This window comes from Stenella coeruleoalba, assembly GCF_951394435.1.
Source record: "Stenella coeruleoalba genome assembly, chromosome: 14".
NCBI lineage: Eukaryota > Metazoa > Chordata > Mammalia > Artiodactyla > Delphinidae > Stenella > Stenella coeruleoalba.
This window is the reverse complement of record NC_137160.1, coordinates 13,248,258-13,255,550: the sequence shown is the minus strand read 5'-3', so window position 1 is coordinate 13,255,550 and position 7,293 is coordinate 13,248,258. Positions and strand designations below refer to the sequence as shown.

General features: G+C 40.2%; 1 pseudogene across 1 annotated transcript; it reads right to left on the bottom strand.

Moving 5' to 3' along the window:
• Nucleotides 1–6,049: 6,049 nt before the first annotated feature.
• LOC307197414 (zinc finger matrin-type protein 2-like) lies at nt 6,050–6,971 on the bottom strand (annotated as a pseudogene). Its single transcript has one exon. The product of its transcript is annotated as a zinc finger matrin-type protein 2-like (transcript).
• Nucleotides 6,972–7,293: the final 322 nt, after the last annotated feature.

The following is a 7,293-nucleotide window of genomic DNA, read 5'->3' as shown; positions in this document are numbered from 1 at the left end:
ATTAAAAAAGCAAACAACCCAATCCAAAAATGAGCAGAAGACCCAAATAGACATTTCTCCAAAGAAGGCATACAGATGGCCAAGAAGCACATGAAAAGCTGCTTAACTTCACTAATTATTAGAGAAATGCAAATCAAAACTACAATGAGGTATCACCTCACATCAGTTAGGACGGGCATCATCAGAAAATCTACAAACAACAAATGCTGGAGAGGGTGTGGAGAAAGGGGAACCCTCTTTCACTTTACTGGGAATGTAAATTGATACAGCCACTATGGAGAACAGTATGGAGGTTCCTTAAAAAACTAAAAATAGAATTACCATATGATCCAGCAATCCCACTACTGGGCATATACCCAGAGAAAAGCATAATTCGAAAAGACACATGCACCCCAATGTTCATTGCAGCACTATTTACAATAGCCAGGTCATGGAAGCAACCTAAATGCCCATTGACAGACGAATGGATAAAGAAGATGTGGTACATATATACAATGGAATATTACTCAGCCATAAAAAGGAACGAAATTGGGTCATTTGTTGAGATGTGGATGGATCTAGAGACTGTCATACAGAGTGAAGTAAGTCAGAAAGAGAAAGAACAAATATCGTATATTAACGCATATATGTGGAACCTAGAAAAATGGTACAGATAAACCGGTTTGCAGGGAAGAAATAGAGACACAGATGTAGAGAACAAACATATGGACCCCAAGCGGGGAAAGCGGCGGGGGGTGGTGGGGGTGGGGGTGTGATGAATTGGGAGATTGGGATTGACATGTATACACTGATGTGTATAAAATTGATGACTAATAAGAACCTGCTGTATAAAAAATAAAATTCAAAAATTCAAAAAAAAGATGCATTCATATCGCCTAGCATTGTAATAATTTTACTCATTGCTGTTATGGTGTTGGTATTTCAATGTAGGACTGTGCTACCACTTATTTACCTGTTTTGCAGTTGATGGACATTAGGGCTGATCCCAGGCTTTGGCATTGTGAACTGCTGCTGCTATCAGCATCCTTGTCTGTGTCTCCTGGTGCACTGGGGGGATGTTCTAGATTCTGTGAGCTGAACTTACTTTGTGCTAATGAGATTTCTACCCACTTGTGACCATAAAAGGGAAAACTGATAAAGACCCTGGAGTTTGGAAATCTGAAGCTGTGGATCTCGTTGTCGTGGATTGACTCCTATTCATGAGAAATTTATATTTCAAAGGACTGAAAACCCAGCAGTTTTCTTAAATGTCAGAATAATCCCACTGTTATTTAAATACATTAAAAATTCTTTTAAATGGCAAGAAGCAGCCTTGAGAGCCTTCTTATTTCAAATTAATATCATCTAAATGTGAAGACCTCTGCTTTGTGACTAACAAAAACATTTGCCAATATTCCAATTTAGACAATTTTGCTTTCAGCCAAAAATCAGAAGTTTTTTGAGCTGGGAGAGATTTTTTAGAGACACTGGTTCAACTCCTTCATTTCATAAATCAATAACTGACACCTTCTTGAAGGTCAAATGCCTTCCCAAGGTCATAGTTAACTAGTTAGTATAGCACCAGGACCATAATGAGGACTTTCTGACTTCCAAACTTATATATTATTAAATTCCCCCAAATATTACATGAAGCCACCTTTCAAACTATGGAATGTGTAGAAGACTGAGAATGTTATTCTGCCATTGTCACCATCATTATATTTGACTATTAATATACCTACCTGAGCGTGATCCCCTCTGCCTGATTTTCCTGGCATCCCATTTTTACTAGAGGTATGGTAAGATTATACATATGCTATGGCACTGGTGCAGTGGTCGTTTTTTTGGTAATATTTTGATCCATCTGGCAGCAGATGGTTGTAAATTATAAAATTCCTGAAAGTCACAGCTCTGTGTTTACCATAACCATCCATTACTGGCTACAGAACAGAGGAGCACTAGAGATGGTACCTCTTTGCAAACTCTACCACTGTGATTCCCAAATGCCAAGCCTGAGATGTGGTACTGGCTTGAGATGGGATTTTTCTTGATCTGGGGTAAGGCGAGAAAAACAAAACAGTAAAAAGTTTTTCATAAAATTAATTTTGTTCAATTTAAAGGGAACCTTTTATGCTGAGATTTGTCTTTCCTACTTTTTCTGCATTAAATGTATTTTTATGGTAGTTATAGTTTAAAATGTTTTTGAGGGCAGTGCTTACAACTGTTTTATTCACTATCATACACTCAATTCCTAGCATAGTGCTTGACATAAAACAGAGACTCAAAAATATTTAGATGAGTGAGTAAAAAGTAAATAACCTTAGTTTGGACATCAGTTTTTTCGGGGAGGCAGGACAGGGGGAAGGATTTTACTAATCCCTGAAATCTAGAGGTCTGATAAATTTCAGATTGTCACTCTTGCGTAGCGATACAAGACATCTAGAGTACTGGATGGAGTGTCCCCCCCAAAATTGGCATCTACCTGGAATGCCAGAATATGACCTTATTTGGAAATAGGGTCTTTGCAGATTCAATCAAGTTAAGGTGAGATCATAATGGATTAGAGTGGGCCCTGATCCAAAGACTGGAATCCTTATAAGAAGAGGGATATTTGGACACAGAGACACAGGGAGAAGGCCTTGTGATCTCAGACACCAGAGGAAGAGATTGCAGTAATGCAGCTCCAAGATAAGGAATGCTGGCAACTACCAGAAACTGGACCAGGCAAGAAAGGATCCCTGCACCCAACCCTCAGCCTTCGGAGGGAGCATGGTCCTGCCAACACCTTGATTTTGGACTTCAGCCTCTAGACTTTGAGAAAATAAATTTCTGTTGTTTGAGCCATCCAGTTCATGGTACTTTGTTATGGAAGCCCTAAGAAACAAATATATCTAGGAGTCCAGCCCAGTGGATTTGGTGGGAAATAGAGGGGAAAAGAGCAGGATTTCTAGGGGTTAAGTGTGTCTCCTACAATCTATTTTGGGGCAAAAAAGAGAATTCCCACGCCGATTCTTCAGGGTATAATTAATGACTATAAGTATAGGGGAGTCATCTGGAGGATACTTTTCTATTTTTAGTCATGGAAGATTCAGGGGGAAATGCTTTGGGATGATGTAGGAAGGTTATTTCTTAGACATGAATCTTGATGGAAAGAGGTATTAGGCACTTGTTAGAACCCAAAATGGATTTCTAAAAGCTGGGCATAAGTCAGTTTTTACAATTAATATATTTTAAATGTATTAATATTATAGGAGCCCAATATTTAAAACAATTTTATGGTGAATTCATATAAGAGAAAGAACAAAGAAATATTTATAGCCTAATATATAATTTACATACCTAGATTTTCTTTTGTTTTAAAATTAATTAATTTTAATTTTTGGCTGCATTGGGTCTTCTTTGCTGAGTGCAGGCTTTCTCTAGTTGCAGAAAGCAGGGGCTACTCTTTGTTGCAGTGGCGGGCTTCTCATTGTGGTGGCTTCTCTTGTTGCAGAGCATGGGCTCTAGGCGTGCGGGCTTCAGTAGTTGTGGCTCATGGGCTCAACAGCTGTGGCTCACGGGTTCTAGAGCACAGGCTCAGTAGTTGTGGCACACGGGCTTAGTTGCTACGCGGCATGTGGGATCTTCCTGGACCAGGGATCGAACCTGTATTCCCTGCATTGGCAGGTGGATTCTTAACCACTGCACCACCAGGGAAGTCCCTAGCTAGATTTTCATATATCCCATTTGCCTGAAACAAGAACCATCTATACGAAAGAAGAAAGTAGGTCAATTTTAACTAAAGCTTAAAAAAAAGTGACAATGCCTATATGTAAGCTTTCTTAGGGCAAGTATTTTTGTCTCTACTATTCACTGAGTGTAAATGGTGCCTACATATAAAAGCTTAATAAATACTTGTTGAATGAATGTTCCAGGTAATTTATATTGTTACTGGAAGTGGTGGGATTACATGGCCTCTATTTTTTGGTCTAATACTTCATTGCTGTGATGACAAACACATCTCGTTTATTTCTGTGAGGCAGGATGTGAGGAATGAGAAAGAGACAAAGAATTACAGGATAAAAAAGTGTGCACTAAAATCTGAAGAGTTATCAAGCCATATCTATAAAATAGACTACCTAAAATGATAGTGGTAATCTAAGCTCTTGATAGAGTTCAGATGATAAGTTTGTGAGGGAAGGGAGAGGACTTAGAGAGCTGAGACGGTCTCATCCTGTCAGTGAGTAGGGAACATATGAATTCTGTTTGGCCACCTGGGGCCCATTTAGTGCACTAGAGTACTAATTTGCTAAATGGGTCCCTCATAGTAAAAATGAATGAGTAAATAGTGAGCAATTTAGGGATGGTAAACCACTAGTAGCTCAAGGGATATAGAAATGTGAAACTATAATTATATTCCTTGCTCATAATGTACTAACTAAATGTATTACATTGTATATTGCATCTTTCTGAGTTTATTTCTGGACACAGCTGAGCCCTTTACAATTCAGACTGAAACCAATCCTGCTATCAATTCATGCCTCCATTAAAATTCCAACTGCTTATATTAGAAAAAAAATTCCAAAGATGGTTTCTTTTATCTTGGATCTAAGGATGCAAACAGGATTAACCTAGATGCAAAACACAGCAAGTCAGTTATAAATCACATGGCATAAAATAAACTGTGGCAGTAAATTGAAAATTATGTTCTCTTTTTCTATACTTAGCTGTGAAAATATTTTAACAAGTTGGCTCAGGGTTTGCGACTTTTACATCTGTTGTTTCTTTTCGGGATTATCTCTTAGCATTTGAAGATGTGGTTCTTTTAAAAGTGTGGCTAGTCAGAAATGTGGTATCAGATTGTACATTTGGAACATTTTAAAGGATGGGGGGCATTTGTGAGTTATGTGGTTTCAAGATAGTGGCCTATTCCCCACTCTACTTTTAAGTAGGAGAAGCTGCAATTTCATGGGTGTCTAGAAAACATTTGTCCTTAACTGAAATCCTTTTCTTATTCAGAGAAATTGTACGGCGTGGGTTGGCTCGGACGGTCTGGATGATGTTCCATGATACCAGCAAACTCCAAGTACAAGTTTCACTGCCCTTATCATTGTCTATTATTAAAACTCTGAGGTTCCAGTTGATCTGGTGTTCAGGGGACTGTCTATTTTTATGAACTCTCATTTCTTTCTCTCTCTCCTCTCAGCCCCAAGTTTAGTGACTTTACTGAAGGTGTTTGGAGGTGGAACCAGGGATGGAGCACACTGTGGATCCTTGGTCTTCTGCTCCCCCCTAAGCTCTGATTTCTATTATTTTGGATACAATGGAATATGACGTGTTTTAGATTATAGACACTATGCCTGAAATAGTTTCTCTGTGTAAAAATTATAATCTGCATTCTCCCCCTGCCCACAAAAAAAGGACCCACGGTTTTTTTGTTTTTTTTTTCTCGGTATGCGGGCCTCTCACTGTTGTAGCCTCTCCCGTTGCGGAGCGCAGGCTCCAGACGCGAAGGCTCAGCGGCCATAGCTCACGGGCCCAGCCGCTCCGCGGCATGTGGGATCTTCCGGACCGGGGCACAAACCCGGGCACGAACCCGTGTCCCCTGCATCGGCAGGCGTACTCTCAACCACTGCGCCACCAGGGGAGACCGGACCCACTGTTTTTTGAGGCTGGAATGTACTTCCTTTTTCTTCATGTTGAGATACTTGAACATAATTCATTATTCCCTTTCTCCTCCTAATTTAGTAATCCCTCATACCAAGTCTGGCAGGTGTGTATGAAGACTCTTCAACCCCTCCCCACTCCAATACTCTGTATACTGAATTCTCTGACCAATGCTTTTGCTTTACGTTTTCCCCCTTGGAGGAGGCTTTTTGGTTACAAATAACGTCAAGGGGTAAATACAGTTCCTAGAGGATAAAAAGGCGAGAGTTGTGGTGATTGTGTAAAACTAAACAAGACTCAGAGCTTATTGAGACAGCGCTATGATTTCTTAGGATGCAAATGGACATTGGGCCAATGGTGACAGAATTTCTGATTAGAACAAACTTCCCTTGAGTTTGTTACATTAGCTAAATAAAAATAACTCTAGAAAGCAGATATATGAGAATTAATATATACTTCTTTTTTTTTTTTTTCGGGAAAGCAGCCTCAGAAGAGATGGTTTTTCTTTATTGGGAACTCAGATGATCAGAGGTCCTCTGTCTCCAGTGAAATACTGAGGCTGAAGGAACATGCCACAGCACACTCCGTTGCATCCTGTGCTCTCTCCCAAGGTAGAGGGAAACCACAAACACCCACCCTCTAGCCCTCCCCGCTGCCACTCTTAAGGACTTTCCCCAGTACCTCCCAAAAGATGACGCCCACACACACAAAGTTAGGCCTGGCAAAAAGCCAAGCATAGAAAGCCTCAGTAACTCTTCTTGGTGGAACCGAAGCCAGAGAAGCCCATCACAGCTGTCATCTCACCTTCCTCCTCCAATGTCAAGTCCTCCTCCGCCCTCCTTTTCTTCTCCTTCTGTTTCTCTTTCTTGTAGGTTTTGGCCTTTTCCTCCTCTTCTCTGAGTTCCTTCATCCTTTCCTCAAAGTCATAATCCTTCTGCTTCTCTTCCATCTCCTTCTTGTTGACTTCAAAACGTTTCTTCACCTGATCCAAAGTGGAACATTCCACACGCATAGACATGCCCAGGTTTCACTGATGTTTCTTTCCATTACTGTGATCCAGGAAGTTGATGGAGTCTTTCACCACACAGTCACAGACATTGCAATAGTATCCTCCCATCTCAGACTGTGGGGTGGTCTTGGTAATGACGATTGTCTTCCCAAGTTTGGATTCCAGGTCCACCTTGGAGTCCCGATGCTGGAGAAGCTCTCGCGTGACTGGCTGCACTGGTTTTCCATCCTTCTTTTCTCTCTCTTTCGTGAGCTTCTTCTCGGCGAGCTTCTCATATTCATCTTTGTCCCACTTTCGGCGAAAGTCCAAGTTTTTTGTCCCACTGCCCGATGCCATCTTCACTGCGAAGTGAATCTATATTTCTTAATATAGAAAAAATTAAAGAGGTTTATAGGAAATCAGCTAAGGAACTAAAAAATATAAAGAAATGTAAATAGTCCGTGTTTTGGTGCTGAAATTTAACATAGTCTTTGTTTTTTAACCTTATTAAAGTAAGGCTAAATTAAAATACTGTTCATTTCTAGAATAGTTTGTGCTACTCAAGGTACATATGGATTAGGCAGCTGAAATTCATCTTCAAGATCATTACCTCTTTCTCTGCCTCTTTACTTTCTTTCAGAGACTTAGCCTTCAGCAAGTACTCAGCTTCATTTGTTCCA